The 19,232-nt window shown below is 36.6% G+C and overlaps 1 pseudogene; it reads left to right on the top strand.

Moving 5' to 3' along the window:
- Nucleotides 1-17,795: 17,795 nt before the first annotated feature.
- On the top strand, nucleotides 17,796-18,666 carry LOC104085039 (5-epiaristolochene 1,3-dihydroxylase-like; annotated as a pseudogene).
- Nucleotides 18,667-19,232: the final 566 nt, after the last annotated feature.

Genomic DNA, 19,232 nt, shown 5'->3' with positions numbered 1-19,232 from the left:
TTATTAATACTGCGTACAGGTTAATGTAAGTTAGGCTCGTCACTACTTCGTCGAGGTTAGGCTCAGCACTTACCAGTACATGGGGTCGGTTGTACTGCTACTACACTCTGCACTTCTTGTGCAGATTTTGGAGTTTGTCCCAACGGCGTACCATAGACTTGTTCGGATTTTAGCGACCAGAGGAGATTTGTGGTATAACCGCATGGCATCTGCAGTTCTGAAGTCCCCGTCTATTTAAATTTGGCTGTGTGTTTATTTCCAAAGAGATTTACTTTATTCAGACCTTTTATTTGTATTTATTCTAGAAGCTCGTGCACTTGTGACACCAATTCTGGGATGGTATTTAGACACCGTTGTTTTTATGGATTATTCACTATATTTCAATCTTGCTTCCACATTTGTTCTTGGATTATTAATAAATTTAAAAATTGTTTAAAAATTGGTTAATATTATTCTAACGTTGGCTTGCCTAGCAAGTGAAATGTTAGGTGCCATCACGGTCCGAAGGTGGAAATTTTGGGTCGTGACAGTTGGCATTAGAGCACTAGGTTACATAGGTCTCACGAGTCACGAGAAAGCTTAGTAGAGTCTGAAGGATCGGTACGGAGACGTGTGTACTTATCTCTCAGAGGCTATGAAGTTTAGGAACAATATCACTTCTTTCTTATTCTGTCGTGCAATTTTATTCTATCATCAATGATTGAACCATTCTACTCTTATTCTCTCGCAGATGGTGAAAACACGTAATACCTCTACCGATGGACAGGGACCAGAACCCCTGGTGGCAACTATGGCCAGGGGTAGAGGTCAAGGTCGTGCTAGAGGCCGAGGCAGAGGCAGAGGTAGAGCTCAGTCCAGAGCTCGAGCAGCTGAACCTGTTGTAAAACCTCAGGTGGACTAGTTCAGGTCCTGGAAGAATTCATAGCCACTCCAGTACTTCAGGACGCTCTAGTCCGACTAGTGAGTCTTATGGAGGGTGTGGCCCAGAATGGTACATTTCCAGTGGCACTAGCCGTCTCACAGGCTGGGGAAGGAGCACAAACTCCCACTACTCCCGCTCCGGAGCAGATGGCTCCCCAGAATCAGGCTCCAGCAGCCCCGCCAGTTGGGGTAGTTCAGCCAGTTGTTGCAACACAGACTGATGATAGGCCCGCCATGTCTTTTGAGGCCTTTTTGAGACTGGATAAGTTCACTAAGCTCTTTCAAGTTTACTTCAGTGGTACACCTTCTAAGGACCCAAAGGATTATCTTGAACGCTGCCACGAGGTGCTGCAGAACATGGGTATAGTTGAGACCAATGGGGTTGATTTTGCTGTATTTCAGATAACGGGTTCTGCCAGGAGGTGGTGGAGAGATTATACATTGTTCCGACCAGTCGGATCACCTGAACTTACCTGGGAGCAGTTCTCTCAGCTATTTCTGGAGAAGTTCCTCTCTATCACACTAAGAGAGGAATTCCGCAAGCAATTTGAGCGTCTACAGCATGGCAATATGATTGTTACTTAGTATGAGTCCCGTTTTGTGGATTTGGCCCGGCATGCTCTCCTTTTACTACCTACGGAGGGGGAGAGAGTAAGGAGGTTTATTGAGGGACTCACTCACCCTATCAGACTTCAGATGGACAAGGAAACCGGAAGTGAGATTTCTTTTCAGGCGGCTGCTAATGTCGCCAGGAGGATCGAGATGGTTCTTGCACAGGAGAGAGGGCAGAGGTCCGATAAGAGGCCTCGTCAGTTCGGTGGTTTCAATGGTGCCTCGTTTGGAGGTAGGGGTAATTTTGGTAAGGGTCACCCTCCCAAACCATTTCATTTAGCACTTCATGCATCTCCCGGTGCTTCAGGGAGTCACGGTCCTACTATGCCTTACTTTGGGCAGCCAGTATTCAATGCACATCCAACTCCTATCAGTGCACCACCACTCCAGAGTTACTACAGTCATTATTTGGCCCACTTGGGTCAGCTTCAGCTTCAGCAGCCATGATATCAGGATGGTTGTTATGAGTGTGGGAACATTGGTCACATCACGAGGTATTGCCCTAAATTAGCGAGTAACAAATCTCGGCAGGATTCTCGTGCCATCATACCGGCACCGGTTGCTTCACCGCCTGCTCAGCCAGCTAGAGGCAGGGGTCAGACAGCTATAGGTGGAGGTCAGGACATTAGAGGTGGAGGTCAGGCCATTAGAGGTAGAGGTCAGTCAGTTAGAGGCCGTCCCAGAGATGCAGTTCAGAGTGGTGGGGCCCAGCCCCGATTTTATGCTTTTCCAGCTAGGCCTGAAGCCGAGTCATCTCATGCTGTGATCACAGGTATTATTCCAGTTTGCCATAGAGATGTTTCAGTTCTATTTGATCCAGGATCTACTTATTCCTATGTGTCCTCCTATTTTGCTTCATATTTGGTTATGACATGTGATTCTCTGAGTGCATCTGTGTGTGTATCTACATCGGTGGGAGACTCTGTTGTAGTAGATCATGTCTATCGTTCGTGTGTGGTTACTATTGGTAATCTTGAGACTAGTGTGGATCTTCTACTTCTTGATATGGTAGATTTTGATGTCATCTTGGGTATGGATTGGCTGTCTCCTTATCATGCTATATTGGACTGTCATTCCAAGACAGTGACCCTAGCTATGCCGGGGTTACCTCGGTTAGAGTGGAAAGGAACTCCTGGCCATTCTGCCAGCAGGGTTATTTCTTATATGAAAGCTCGGCGTATGGTAGAGAAAGGGTGTCTAGCCTATCTGGCTTATATTCGTGATCCTAGTGCGGATGTCCCTTTTATGGACTTAGTACTAGTTGTTCGTGAATTTTCAGAAGTACTTCCTGCAGATCTGTCGGGGATGCCACCCGACAGTGATATTGACTTCTGTATTGATTTGGCTCTGGGAACTCAACCCATTTCTATTCCACTATACCGTATGGCCCCGCCAGAGTTGAAAGAATTGAAAGAGCAGTTACAAGACTTGTTTGATCAGGGATTCATTAGACCCAGTGTCTCGCCCTGGGGTGCACCAGTATTATTTGTAAAGAAGAAAGATGGGTCTATGCGGATGTGTATAGATTATCGGCAGTTGAACAAGGCCACTATCAAAAACAAATACCCGCTGCCAAGAATTGATGACTTATTTGATCAGCTTCAGGGTGCCAAGGTATTTTCGAAGGTTGATTTGAGATCTGGTTACCATCAGTTGAAGATTAGGGCATCTGATGTCCCAAAGATAGCTTTTCAGACTCGGTATGGGCATTACGAGTTCCTAGTGATGTCATTTGGGTTGACAAATGCTCCAGCAGCATTTATGGATTTGATGAATCGGGTGTTCAAGCTTTATTTGGATTCTTTTGTTATTGTATTCATTGATGATATCTTGATTTACTCCAGCAGTCGAGAGGAGCATGAGCAGCATCTTCAAAGTGTGCTTCACACTTTGAAGAATAATCAGTTATATGCCAAGTTTACAAAATGTGAGTTTTGGTTAGACTCAGTTACCTTTTTGGGGCATGTTGTATCGGCAGAAGGCATAAAGGTGGATCCTAAGAAGATTGAGGCTGTTCAGAATTGGCCTAGACCTACTTCAGTTACAGAGATCCGGAGTTTCTTGGGTTTAGCAGGTTATTATCATCGCTTCGTGGAAGGGTTTTCATCTATAGCAAGCCCATTGACCAAATTGACATAGAAAGGTGTCCCATTCAGATGGTCAGACGAGTGTGAGTTGAGCTTTAAGAAGCTCAAGACCGCTTTGACTACGGCGCCAGTATTGGTATTACCCACAGGTTCAGGATCGTATACGGTATATTGTGACGCATCTCATATTGGGCTTGGTGCAGTATTAATGCAAGATGGCAAGGTAATTGCATATGCGTCGCGACAGTTGAAAGTTCACGAGAAGAATTATCCTGTTCATGACTTAGAATTGGCATCCATTGTTCATGCGCTGAAGATTTGGAGGCATTACCTCTACGGTGTCTCGTGTGAGGTATTTACTGATCATCGTAGCCTCCAGTATCTGTTCAAACAAAAAGATCTTAATTTGAGGAACAGAAGATGGTTGGAGTTGTTGAAAGACTATGATATCACCATTTTGTATTACCCTGGAAAGGCCAATGTGTTGGCCGATGCTTTGAGTAGAAAGGTTGTGAATATGGGCAGTCTTGTGTATATTCCGGGTGGTGAGAGGCCATTAGCTGCAGATGTTCAGACTTTGGCTAATCAGTTTGTGAGGTTAGATGTTTCAGAACCCAATCGGGTTCTAGCTTGCACAGTCGCTCGGTCTTCTTTATATGAGCGCATCAGAGAGAGGCAGTATGATGACCCTCACTTAATTGTCCTTAAGGACACAGTACGGCACGGTGATGCCAAACAGGTTGTTGTAGGTGAAGATGGTGTTCTGCGAATCCAGGGCCATATTTGTGTGCCTAATGTGGATGGGCTTCGTGAATTAATTCTTGAAGAAGCACACAGTTCCAGGTATTCTATTCATCCAAGTATCGCTAAAATGTATCAAGATTTGCGGAAACATTATTGGTGGAGGATAATGAAAAAGGATATAGTTGCATATGTAGCTCGGTGTCTGAATTGTCAGCAAGTTAAGTACGAGCATCAGAGACCTGGTGGTTTGCTTCAGAAGTTAGAAATTCCTGAGTGGAAGTGGGAGCGTATCACTATGGATTTTGTTGTTGGGCTCCCACGGACTCAGAGAAGATTTGATGCAATTTGGGTCATTATGGATAGGTTGACCAAGTTTGCACATTTCATTCCAGTGGAAGTTACCTATTCTTCAGAGAGGTTAGCCGAAATTTACATTCGTGAGATTGTCCGCCTTCACGGTGTGCCTGTGTCTATTATTTCAGATCGAGGTACGCAATTTACCTCACATTTCTGGAGGGATGTACAACGTGAGTTAGGCACGGGGGTGGAGTTAAGTATAGCATTTCATCCACAGACAGTCGGACAGTCAGAGCACACTATTTAGATATTGGAAGATATGCTCCGTGCTTGTGTTATAGACTTTGGAGGTTCTTGGGATCATTTCTTTCCACTTGCGGAGTTTGCTTATAATAATAACAACCAGTTGAGCATTCGGATGGCTCCATATGAGGCATTATATGGAAGGTGATGCCGATCGCTAGTTGGTTGGTTTGAACCGGGAGAGGCTCGGTTGTTGGGTACCGATTTGGTACAGGACGCCTTGAATAAGGTAAAGATTATTTAGGATCGACCCGCATAGCTTATTCTAGGAAAAAGAGTTATGCCGACCGTAAAGTTCGTGATATTGCATTCATGGTTGGAGAAAGAATATTGCTCTGGGTTTTACCTATGAAAGGTGTAATGAGGTTCGGAAAGAAGGGCAAGTTGAGCCCTAGGTATATCGGACCCTTTGAAATTCTTGAAAGAGTGGGTGAAGTAGCCTACAGGCTTGCATTACCACCTAGTTTATCAGCTGTTCATTCGGTGTTCCATGTGTCTATGCTCCAAAAATATCATGGTGATCCGTCCCACGTGTTAGATTTCAACTCAGTCCAATTGGACAAAGATTAGATTTACGAGGAGGAGCCGGTGGCTATTCTAGCCCGACAGGTCCGAAAGTTGAGGTCAAAGAGTTATCGTTCAGTTCGGGTGTAATGGAGAGGTCAGCCAGTAAAGGCATCTACCTGGGAGTCCGAGTCAGACATGCGGAGTAAATATCCACACCTTTTCTCCAGCTTAGGTACTTTTCTAACTCCGTTCGAGGACGAACGTTTGTTTTAGGGGTGGAGAATGTGATGACCCAAAATGTTATATTTAAATTTAATAAGTAATTCTGTGTTCTAAGACCTCAAAAAGCACCATTTATCATTTCTCGACTTGCGTGGACAGTCCGTAAAATTTTTCGGAAAGTTTTCAGGTGAAAAATGAATTAAAATGTGAAATAGAGCTTTAAAACTCAACTGAGTTGACTTTGGTCAATATTTTGAGAAAATGGACCTAGATCAGTATTTTGACAATTCTGATAGGTCCGTATCGTGATTTTGGACTTGGAAATATGCCCGGAATCGAATTCCGAGGTCCCTAGCTCGAGATATGAAATTTTGATGAAAAGTTAAAAGCTTGAAAGCTTAATGATTTCTAAGAAATTACTGATGTTGGATTTATTGACCTCGGGTCCGTATTTTGGTTCTGGAACCCGGTATAGGTCCACTATAATATTTATGATGTGTCTGTCAAATTTGGTGAGAATCAGAGTTGATTTGACGTGATTCGGACGTCCGGTTGTAAAAAATATAAGTTTTAAAGTTTTTTTGAAAACTTCCTTTGATTTGGTGTCCGATTCGTAGTTCCAGGTGTTATTTTGGCGATTTGATCGCATGGGCAAGTTTGTATGATGTGTTAAGACTTGTGTGCATGATTGGTTTGGAACCCCGAGGGCTCGGGTGAGTTTCGGAATGGCTACAGGATGATTTTGGACTTAAGAAATTTGGTTTTCTGCAGATTTCAGGCTTCTGGTGTGTTCTTCTTCGCATTCGCGAAGAGCAAATTGGGGCTGGCGCATTTTGTGCTTCGCGTTCACGACATAGCGACCGTGTTCGCGAAGTCTTGAGGTTCAAAGCTTTCCCTTCGCGATAGAAGCCTCGCGTTAGCGAAGGGTCGAGGTGCAAAGCTTCGCGTTCGCAATCGAACCCCCGCATTCGCGAAGGGAAAGAGACCAGATAGGAAAATTAGCCTTCATGTTCACGAAGGGCATCTCACGTTCGCGAAGGCCAAGCCAGGAAAGCATCGCGTTCGCGAGGCATCCCTAACATTTGCGAAGAGTAAAAATGGACAGCACGAATTTGTGCTTCGCGAACGCGAGGCACTGACCGCGTTTGCGAAGGGTAAAAATCCCAGAAACAGAACTTAAGTTCTGGAAAATGCGATTTTTGGGTGATGTTCATGGGAAAACATTGGGGTAAGTGTTCCTTATCCTATATTGATTATATTTCAAGATTTCATACTCATTTATATCATTAATCCGTGAATTTAAGGAAGAAAAATTAGATTTTTATAAAATCTTCCAAAAACGAAAAATTAAGATTTGAAGGTCCATTTGATATCGGAATTGGACAACTTTGGTATTGTTGAACTCGTATCGGAACGGGTGTCCGGATTTCTTGAGTTTTTTTGGGATTTGAGATGTGGGTCCCACTGTCGAATATAATAATGAATTTTGGATTTTTATCTGGAAAATTTGTATTCATATGAAATTAATTCCTATGATTCGTATTGAATATATCGAATTGTTTATGAATAGATTTGAAGCTTTCGGAGGCAAAGTTAAAACGAAAATTTGTGGTCGAATAATTGATTGGAATTTGCAAAGCAAGGTAAGTGTCGTGGTTAACCTTGACTTGAGAGAATAGAACCCTTAAATTATTTGTTATGTGAATTGCATGTGAACGACGTACAGGCGAGGTGACGAGTGTCTATACATCGTCAAATTTATTGTTTGCCTGCTTACTTGAAAAATCATAAATTATTTTTAATCATAAATTAATTATTATAATAATTGTTTCTCTCTTATTTTTTGTCAAATATTGATTCTTGAATTCCTGCATTAATTGTTACATGCTATTTGAATTATGTGCCTTAATTGTTATTTGATATTTAGAATATTAAATATTAAACTGCTTATTTGCTCCATGATTTCCATAATAGTTTGCTATTTGTCATTGTTTGCTTCATAATTAAATCATAATTATTGTATGCTTGTTGTCTTATAATTTTATATGAATTGTTACATTAATTGGGAAAATTTCTTTTATAAGAATTTGTGAATGAATATGTTGGAGGAGCGGGTTGCACGCCGCAACATGATTGATTATAATGAATATATTGGAGGATCGGGTTGCACGCCGCAACAGACTTATTAAGAGTCAATATTGTGGATCGGGTTATACGCCGCAACAGACTTATTAAAAAGTCAATATTGGAGGATCGGGTTGCACGCCGCAACAGACTTATTAAAAGTCCATATTGGAGGATCGGGTTTCACGCCGAAACATATTTGATTAAAAAGAATATATTGGAGGAGCGGGTTGCACGCCGCAACAGAATCGAAAGTGAATATATTATGAGAGCGGGTTGCACGCTGCAACATAATTGAATGTGAATATATTGTGAGAGTGGGTTGCACGCTGCAATAGAATTGGTTAAAATAATAATGGATAATGCCTCCTGAGTTGGCTTCAATTATTATACATGTGTTACCGGATTTATTCTATTATTTTTGGTTGTTATTAATACTGCGTACAGGTTAATGTAAGTGAACCGCCTTAGCCTCGTCACTACTTCATCGAGGTTAGGCTCAACACTTACCAGTACATGGGGTCGGTTGTACTGATACTACACTGTGCACTTCTTGTGCAGATTTTGGAGTTGGTCCTAGTGGCGTACCATAGACTTGCTTGGATTTCTGTGACCAGAGGAGACTTGAGGTATAACTGCATGGCATCCGCAGTTCTAAAGTCCACGTCTATTTTAATTTGACTGTGCGTTTATTTTCAGACAGTTTTACTTTATTCAGACCTTTTATTTGTATTTATTCTAGAAGCTCGTGCACTTGTGACACCAATTATGGGATGGTATTTAGACACTGTTGTTTTAATAGATTATTCACTATATTTCAAACTTGCTTCCGCATTTGTTCTTGGATTATTAATAAATTTAAAAATTCATTAATATTATTCTAACGTTGGCTTGCCTAGCAAGTGAAATGTTAGGCGACATCACGGTCCGAAGGTGGGAATTTCGGATCGAGACAATAATGATTCATACATTATACAAATATTTTTCAACTTTCATACAACATTCAAATAAAAAAATTATATAAATACAGCAGAATACAATTTACATATAATTATACTACAATTTTACTACAATTTCGTAAATATATTGTATGTCATGTGTTCTTCTTCTTCTTCTTCTTCTTCTTCTTCTTCTTCTTCTTCTTCTTCGAATTTCAATTTGAAATTCAGCCAAAATCAATTGTAATCTTCACCAAACACCCTCAAAATTGAGATACGAACTCCAAACAATATTTTCAATTGTTTTCAACAATACTTAATCCAAACAAATAATAATTTTTGAAAACCCAAATTTGAATTCAAAGCTTCAAAGTTTTTTAATGGCTATCAATGGCGGAGAGTCAAACGCCTTCAAAATTTATTGATTGACAATTTTAATTTGAACACCAATTGTGCAACATGAAAAGAAATTGCTAAGTTAAAACTCTATAGTAAGACGATTGAAATCCATCGATGAATTCCATTAAAAAAATATACAACATGAAAGGATAAAAAATAGAGGACATGAGAGAAAGAAAAATTAGGGAAAGAACAGAGAATGTGTCACGACCCAAAATCCAACTAGTCGTGATGGCACCTAATTCAACCCGCTAGGTTAGCCAATTAACAACTATCCAATTCCAATGATATTAACAAGACAATTATACGAAAGTAATTTACTGAATCTTATACATATCCCAAGGACTAGTAGTACAAATCATGAGCTTCTAAGAATAGAGTTTACAAAGCTGAAATGAAATAAATACATCGTCTGTTTGAAAGGTACATAAACAGAATTTTTATAGATCTAAGCCTACCACGAACAAGAGGCAGCTACAACCGGGACACATGTACATCTTCAAATCCAGCTCCCATCGAACACAGCAACTTCAACAGCAAACATCTGCACGCAAGGTGCAGAAGTGTAGTATGAGTACAACCGACCTCATGTACTCACTAAATAACAAACTTAACCTTAAGTTGAAAGTAGTGACGAGCTAACAAAAAGGTCAGGTCCAACACCTATATTCCACAACAGTTCATAACAGCATAGTACAAGTACATGAGGAAGATGTTTCATTTTCAGATAGCACGAGGAAAGTACTTCTATATGCCTACATGTCAAGATACAGGTAAAATCATAAATGTCCCCAAAACTGGGTAGCAGAATGAAATGCACCTCTATGCATGTATCACAAGTACGCATGTCAAATGTAATGCATCTCGATGATGAGCTCATGTACTCACACTCTCAGAGTACTCAATCCCACTATCTCATATTCTCTCTTACTATGATCAACACACTCAATCACCCAGTGTTGTACAATACCCGATGTGGCGTGCAGCCTGATCCATATTTATAGTCGACTGCGCTCACTGGGGTGTGCAGACTTCGGAGGGGCTCCTTTCAGCCCAAGCGCTATATCGATGTGGCGTGCTTCCCTATCCCATAAAACATAATTAATATAACATGATGCGGCGTGCAGCCCGATCCCAAAATATCACTTTCACTCGGGCCCTCGGCCTCACTCAGTCATCAATCTCTCCAATCTCACTCACGGGCTCACAATGTCATGAAACTAGCCCGACAACAATGATATGATGTATCAATAAATAATAACTGAGACTGAGATATGGTATGAATGCATGGATATGACTGAGTATGAAATATCAATGAAATCAGTGAGATGACAGTAAGAAACGACCACTATGGGTCCAAAGAGTATCAGCATAATGCCTAAACATGATATCTAGTATGATTGATGTGAGATGACAGAAGAATGCTCAAATTCCCAGTTGCCAACGTCAACACTACGCGAACGCGATCCTCTATAAGTGAACGCGAAGAAGACTTGCCCCAACTCTACGCGAACGCGGGACATACTTCGCGATAGCGAAGAATAATTTGCTGCTACCATCAAAATACACTATGCATTCGCGACACTTGCCACGCGAACGCGATGAAGGACTGAAACACAAGAAACCAGCAGGACACAACAGTGTAAACATGAAGGAAAATGATCCGAAATCAATCTGAAACACGCCCGAGCCCCTCGGGACCACGTCCAAACATACCAACAAGTCCCCTAACATAACACGGACCTACTCGAGGCCTCAAAACACACATAACAACATCGAAATGATGAATCACACCTCAATTCGAAATCAATGAACTTTGAAACTTCACGCTTCCACAACCGATCCCGAAACCTATCAAATCACGTCTGATTGACCTAAAATTTTGCACACAACTCACATTTGACATTACGGACCTGTTTCAACTTCTGAAATCGGAATCGTAATCCGACCCCGATATCAAAAAGTTCACTCCCGGTCAAACTTTCCAAAATTTTAACTTTCGCCATTTCGAGCCAAATTCAACCACGGACCTCCAAATCACAATCCGGACACACTCCTAAGTCCAAAATCACCAAACGAAGCTAACGGAACCATCAAAATTCTAATCCGAGGTCAAATGCACTTGGTCAACTCTTTCAAATTTAAAGCTCCCTAGTTGAGAATCATTCTTCCAAATCAGTCCCGAATAACCTGAAAACAAAAACCGACAATTCACACAAATCAAAATACATCATACGGAGCTACTCACGCCTGTAAACTACCGAGCGAAGGGCAAATGCTCAAAACGACTGGTTGGGTCGTTACAGAATGAGAGATTGAGAGACAAGAGTGATAGAGAGATAGAGAGAGAGAGAGAGAGAGATAGAGAGAGAGATAGAGAGGGAGAGAATAAGATGAGAAATAATTGATTCCTTATTCAATTCTTAATATAAAGGGATACTCATTTAATTCCTAAAGTGTATATAATTGGTAAATTGTATATGCCTATCTATATTATTATAAAAGCATGAATACAATGTCGGTTTACAAAAATAACCTTATAATATTAAGCCTAATAACTCATAAAAAAAGGACATAACCGGAATTCTAGATATTAGTCTTATAATCCTATTAGTTTTAGGACATACTACTATAGTTAGGAATCCTACATGATTACCTTTAGGAATTCTATAAGTATAATTACTATCGGGCTGTCTAATCAATTCAGTATTAAATAATATTGTTATAAACATGAAATATCCAACTATGAAAAGCATCCGCAATAGATATAGTAGTTTTTTATGTTCTATGAAGACTAAAATATATATCTAAAGAAAAATTCAATATTAAATAATATTGCTACATGTAAGAGTTCACCCGATATCTGAGATTTTGAATACAATAAAGTTTAACCGAATTTATGCTTCAAAAAACAAATTAATTCTTCAAAGAGACAGATCCATATTGGACATATTATCATATATTTAGGACTTTGTCTAACATGTAGGAGTTTGAACATAATTAGAATTTTGAAGTCAACTAAGTTTTGTCCACCTTTAATTTATGAAAATTAGCCAGGACACATACATTGAAATAACTCTTATAAGGAATAATATATAGAATGCATAGGTTGTAGTGGAAGAGAAATTTACTGCCGACGAAGTAAAATTATGAAGGGAATATAAATTGAAATTGATCAGCTTTTATACCATTAAGAATAATAAATAAATCGTCCCTCCAATATTGGTAATGTACTACTTGGAGACTGCAGAGTCCTAGAACATATATTAAAGGAATATTAAAAGGTGAAAAAGAACAAGCAACTGATCTTGAAGAGGAAGTCTACTGTTTGGAAGAGGTTGAACTAATTCTAGAGAACTTAAATTTTGAGAAGATACAAATAAAGTAGGATTAGAATTGATTTGTGAATTAGAAATGAGTTAAAATTAAAATAACCTGAAAGATCGAAGCCACAACCCGCATGCAATGCCTTTCTGAATTAGCGTTGTTTGATGTGATTTGAGGTTTCAAAAGAAGGGCGGTGAAGGTGAATTGGCGATCAATTAATTATAAGAGAATAAATGATAATACATATACATTAATTGCAAGGATAACATGGTTGACATATTTAAAGACTAAAAGCCTCTTTCTCCTTATAATGAAAAGTTACAACACGAATACATTTATCTATACAATTATAATTACAGTTCGAAACATTGCTCGAGTTAGTAGCAAATATATAGATAGAAGAGATCAAAGGTAAAATAAAACAGTAGTAACTTCTTTCTTGGGTACAATTTTATTAGATATACATGCAATGCATATGTCACTTTCAATTTTTCAGTTAATTATTCTTTTTAAAGGTGATAAAAGTTTCCATTTTTGAAAGTTTATATCTACATGAAATGTTTAATCCTCCTATCTAACATTGTTATCGAATTGATGCCTCTTTACCAATTTTAATATGTAACTTAAAATTACTTATATCTTATCAAAGCGAATACAACTATCAAGAACTGACTTGCACTTTTTGTATGCCTTAATTTTTATTTTAAATTTAAATAAATAATTTTAAATTATGTGTTGTGCCAAAACTATTATCTATAGATATAAATTTGGTAGTAGTTGTTGGGAATTACACTTTCGAGTCTATTACTTTTAGGATATACTTCTTAAAAATTTCTATTACTAATTTAATTTAAAAACGTATTATAATGTCCTATTACTAATTTAACTTGAAAAAGTATTATATTGTCCAAATTCATGTAGAAAAAGGAGCGTCTATATTATTATAAAAATATAAATATAATATTAATAGACCAAAATAGCCCTAAATTATTAAACGGAAGAACTCATAGGAAGAGGACATAACTGCAATAACCTATTTTTTGGACTACAATACCTTCTATGCTAATTTTTAATATTTAAGATTTTAAAATTAATAAAATTTTGTCTATTAAATTATTATTAAAAATATGTAGGAATATTTAATAAAATCAATTTTATAAGAATCCTCCGTATTAGTAATACATTACCACTCCATAATGTCCAATACTAAGAAAAAATAAAAGTAATATTAAATGGACTGCATAAAGAGTTGAAATTGAGAAAAAAAAATACTCACACAATAATATATTTTTATATTATATTTGAACTATTATATACTCAAATAATATTTTTTAATCAATTTTTCGTATAATATTGAAAAATACTCAATTATTAAAAAACAACTAAGAAAATATTTAAGAATATAAATGTGTGAGAAAGAGAAAAAAATGGTTAGTAAGAGTCAATACCACTAATGATTCTACAAACATAAAGATCTAAAAGTGAAATGTCATATCAATCTTTTACTCTTTGAAAATAAAATTTCTGGTGGATAAAATTATAATTAAGATTAAATATTCAAAACAAGATATGAATTAACATTAAGATCTGAATCAACATAGAATAAATTATTTTTTATGTTAAAACCAAATAATTAAATCTTTTAATTAATTATTTAGTAAGAGAATCTAATTCAATTATTTTTTAAATTCATCATATGAGTAAAATTCTTATTCAAGTTAAAAATAAATCTTAGGGTACATAAATTTATTCCATAAAAAGAGCGTTAGAACACAAAGTAAAAAGGTTAGTATATTATTAAGAATAAAAATGTTATACAAGTGTCTGAGGAAGCACAATCAAAACTATATCCTAAACAAGAACAAGCTTTCAAAACTATATTATAAAGAGTCGACTCTGCTATAATGAGATTATTCTTTGTAGATGCCTCCGATAGAATCGAAATAATATTTTCATGTCATGCATTACTTGCAAATATCATATAAAAAGGCATGACATTATTAGCAATAATAGCAAGTGGTGTACCAACAACGATTTTATTGTGAGGCCACCCACTTTAGATTTGATATACCTCTTCAAACAACTTAAATAACCATCACAAATATATCAAAGCAGAGCAATAGTGCTAAATTTATAAGAAAAGCAAAATTGATAATATGGGATGAAGCACTTATGGTTATGTGTCAAACGATCGAAATAATTTCCCGCAGTTCTAGAGATATATTAGATATTAATGAACCGTTTGATTAAAAATTAATATTTTGGGATGTGATTTATGTCAAGTACGACCAGTAGTTCCAAAATCGACAAAAGCAGAGACTGTAAAAGCTAGCTTGCCAAAGTTATACTTCTGGCCTCAAATAGATTCAACTGACAAGAAATATTAAGTAAGAATAGATCCAGTATTCAGTGTCTTCTTGCTTCGTGTCGGAAACGAATAAGAGCATCCAATAAAAGATGACCCAATGGTAATAGTAGTGCATTTAATAAGAGAAATATTTCTATCATTAGATTAAAATGTAATTTGTGCAAATCGCATGATAGAATTAAAAAGATATTTTAGATAGGAGAAATGAATATGTTGATCAACTAAATAAAAGGTTGATTGCAAAATTTTATAGTAAAAATAAAATATTTTTCTATTTTTGACTCAGCAGAAAATGATACCAATAATTACTACAAGAAGAATAGTTAAATACTTTAATACCAAATGACCTTCTATCATACATGTTTGTTGCCAAGTTTATTATTTCTTACATATGTTAGTGTCACCGTTTATATAATAGACTAAGTTAAAATTGATCTTCTATTGTATATAGGTTGATTTTGAATAAAAATATACCCGTCATGCTACTGAAAAACTTAGATACGCCGAATAACTGATGTAATAGCACACAGATGATATATAGAAGTTTTGACAATAACGTCATACATGCAAAAACTATGATACTGGTCAATGTGTTTCTAAGTATATTCTTATCCCTGAATTCAACTTTCGTCTTCCGAAACTAAGGAATATCCTTTTAAATTTGTGTGAAAATTATTTTAGTATGTTTATATTTTATAAATATAATAAATAAAGCACAAGGACAAACATCCTAAATATTGGACTATGTTTACCGCATTATTTTTTCTTTCACGAACAACTGTATGTTTCACTTGCAAGAGAGATTTTAAGATCGACAACAAAAGTTCTGGTTGAGGCAGAGCAACCAAAGCATTAGGAGAAAACATACACAAAAAAATATTGTCCACAAAGAAGTGTTCGTTAAGATACCATCATATTAAATACTTTTAAACTATAACACATAATTATCCAACTAACATGACAAAAATGATCATTTGTGTAAGTTTTGATGATGTCCTTTTATTTTAAATTCATGTATTATCCTAATATAGTACTCCCTCCGTTGCAATTTATGTGAACATGTTTGATTGGATACGAAGTTTAAGAAAAAATGAAGACTTTTGGAATTTGTGGTCCAAAACAAGTCAAAAAAGGGTCGAGAGTATTTGCGTGGTTATAAAAGCTTCTCATTAAGGGTAGAATTGAAAGTTTAAGCTAAATTATTTTCAAATTTAGAAAGGGGTCATTCTCTTTGGAACTGACCAAAAAGGAAATAGGTTCACATAAACTGGAACAGATGGAGTAATATTTTTCGGCATTTAAATAATTGTTGTATTATTATACATAAAAATTCTCTCATTAATTAAATTTTATTGTTCCTTCATATAAATAAATGTTTAAATCATTACGTGCTATTATTAACGTGCAACGCACGTTCATAAATACTAGTGTAATTAAATTGAAACTTGAGTAAGGAGGGTAATAAAGTATCAAATGTTGTATAGGAAGATAAAAACCTCATTAATAAAACTATTATGTATTATTTTATCCAAAAGAGTAGCCCTACTAAAGTTTCGCATCAAAGGATGTAGTTTAAGTTTTTCTGTATAGTTAAGGTTTTATATAGCCATTTATTCGTTCAATTACATCAAAAAATTCCTTTCATCCAAGGGCGGATTTATCTTCGCCCAAGCGGTATCACGTGAGACCGCTTGGTCGAATTGTTTTACTAAATAAGTATATATAATAAAAATCCAACAGAAAAAAAAAATTAATATAGTGACACTAGTTGACAACAACCGATGTAGCATAGCTGGTCAGGAGCTTCAATTTTCTTGAATATGTCACTTGTTCGAATCAATATAGCTTCATCTTTGTTTTAAATTCTTTGTGCCTCATTTTTTAAATTAAAATAATATGGAGGTTTACCGTGACCTCTTAACTCTTAAGCATTAAGATAGCTAAACCAATAGATCAAAAGTCACATTTGCTTATTTAATGCAACAATAAGTTATTTGACTTGTATTATAAGTTGTTTGGCTATTTTTTTCGTTCATCTTCTTTATCAGCATTGAAATTGATTAATAACAATTTGCATAATCAAATGAATGGTGAGTTTTTGTGTATTTACTTGGTGTTCTATATATAAAAAAAGTATTTAGTATTATTTCTAATGAGGTTATATTGAATATATTTTAAAAAATGAAAATTCATATTTAGTAAGATATTTGAGTTGTGTTCTATAAAATAATTCAAATTATATTTTTTTAATATGATGTTATAGTGAATTATTATTTATTTACTATTTTAAATCGTGATATCGTTTATGAAAAATTCTGCGTACTCCACTGCTTTCACCTATCTCGGCAAGCTTTTGAAAATTTTTTATTCCTCCTTTCCGTTTCTCCCTATTGCATAATTGACTTCATTAAATTATTTTCTTTCGCATAATAATATATCTTTCAAACCTGGTTAAGCTTTAATTTTTCACAACAGTTCACTTCAAATTATCAATATAGCTGCTTGAAGCCAAAAATAAAAAAGTGCCTTAAATAAAAGAAATTTGAGTGATTGTGGGTAATTATTAGGACTCGGAGTAATTATTTAAAGTTTGCAAGTAGAAGATGAATATACGTCAAATGCCTAGCCGCCTTAGTTAAGACTTAGAGTCTTTCTTGGCTACGCTCCGGAAATATTACTAAAGAATTTCCCCGGCATATACAGTGACAAAATATTCATATTTTGGCTTCACAATAATTGGTACACAAAACTAATTTGTTCTTTGAGTCAGCTGAATTGTTTTGACTCTGAAGAAAGTTCAACAGTTAAGTAAACAAAGTGTGCTTTGACCAGATGTTGACAAACAAAAGTTGCAGAAAAATACTACACATTCTGGCCAAAAAAAAAGCCTATAAAAGACCACACACATGACACAACTGACCTTTGAATTATATCATCGAACCAAATAATCCTCGATTTCTCTCCCAAAATGGAATTCTTCAGCTTGGCTTCCATTTTCCTATTTCTATCTTTCCTCCTTTTGTTAAGGAAATGGAAGAACTCCAATAGCCAAACCAAAAAATTGCCACCAGGTCCATGGAAAATACGAATACTAGGAAGTATGCTTCATATGGTTGGTGGAGAACCACACCATGTCCTTAGAGATTTAGCCAAAAAATATGGACCACTTATGCACCTTCAGTTTGGTGAAATTTCTGCAGTTGTGGTTACTTCTAGGGAGATGGCAAAAGAAGTACTAAAAACTCATGACGTCGTTTTTGCATCTAGGCCTAAAATTTTGGCCATGGACATTATTTGTTATAACCAGTCTGATATCGCATTTAGCCCTTATGGTGATCACTGGAGACAAATGCGTAAAATTTGTGTCATGGAACTGCTCAATGCAAAGAATGTTCGGTCTTTCAGCTCGATCAGACGTGATGAAGTCGTTCGTCTCATTGACTCTATTCGGTCAGATTCTTCTTCAGGTGAGCTAGTTAATTTTACGCAAAGGATCATTTGGTTCGCGAGCTCCATGACGTGTAGATCAGCATTTGGGCAAGTACTTAAGGGTCAAGACGTATTTGCCAAAAAGATCAGATAAGTAATAGGGTTAGCAGAAGGCTTTGATGTGGCTGATATCTTCCTTTCATACAAGTTTCTTCATGTTCTTAGTGTTAAGGTTTTTTGAAATAGTCTTAAAATGAGGGTGAATGGGAAATGGATGGAAAATGAAATTTTTGAGTAAAATTTTAAGTTTCCCCCTCTTGACAATGAGACATTGTCCCATATTGGAATAGGAAAAGATTTTTGGTGGGTATATATATAATTGCTCTTCTTATAGCTCTTAAAGAGTTAAGAAGAAAGCAAGCCTCGCGCCGTCGTCGTCGCTCGCTCGGCTACGGCTACGGCATTTGGATTTGGTCAATTGATTGATTAATTTTTTGGACCAAATTTATTTGTTAATAGTAATTATTAACGTAAGATTATCCGCATTTGTAACGGATTCGGATTCGGATTCGAATTCGGATTTGGATTTGGATTTGGTCAAATGATCGATTTTGTTAATAGTAAATATTAACGTAAGATTATCCACCATGAATGTGCTTGCTTCACAAACAAGCTAATGCTTGCTCCACCATGGAGGGTGGACGATTGTTCTTCTTCAACACTGGCTGCTATATATATGTGCAACAGCTGTTGAAGAAAGACACACACAATACACAAGACACAAAACTGAAATCGCTCAACAGATTTGGTTATACATTGCACTCCTTCCTCTCAGCATTTCCATACGATTTTCTGAGTTTCTACTCCTTCGTTCTGTATTGTTTTAACTTCAAACAAAGCAACTGTAAATGTGATTTGCTACCGAACTTTGTGTTCACTGAAACACTGGGGTTT

The sequence above is a fragment of the Nicotiana tomentosiformis genome, chromosome 5 (genome assembly GCF_000390325.3).
Source record: "Nicotiana tomentosiformis chromosome 5, ASM39032v3, whole genome shotgun sequence".
Lineage (NCBI taxonomy): Eukaryota > Viridiplantae > Streptophyta > Magnoliopsida > Solanales > Solanaceae > Nicotiana > Nicotiana tomentosiformis.
This window is presented reverse-complemented; position numbering and strand designations above follow the sequence as displayed.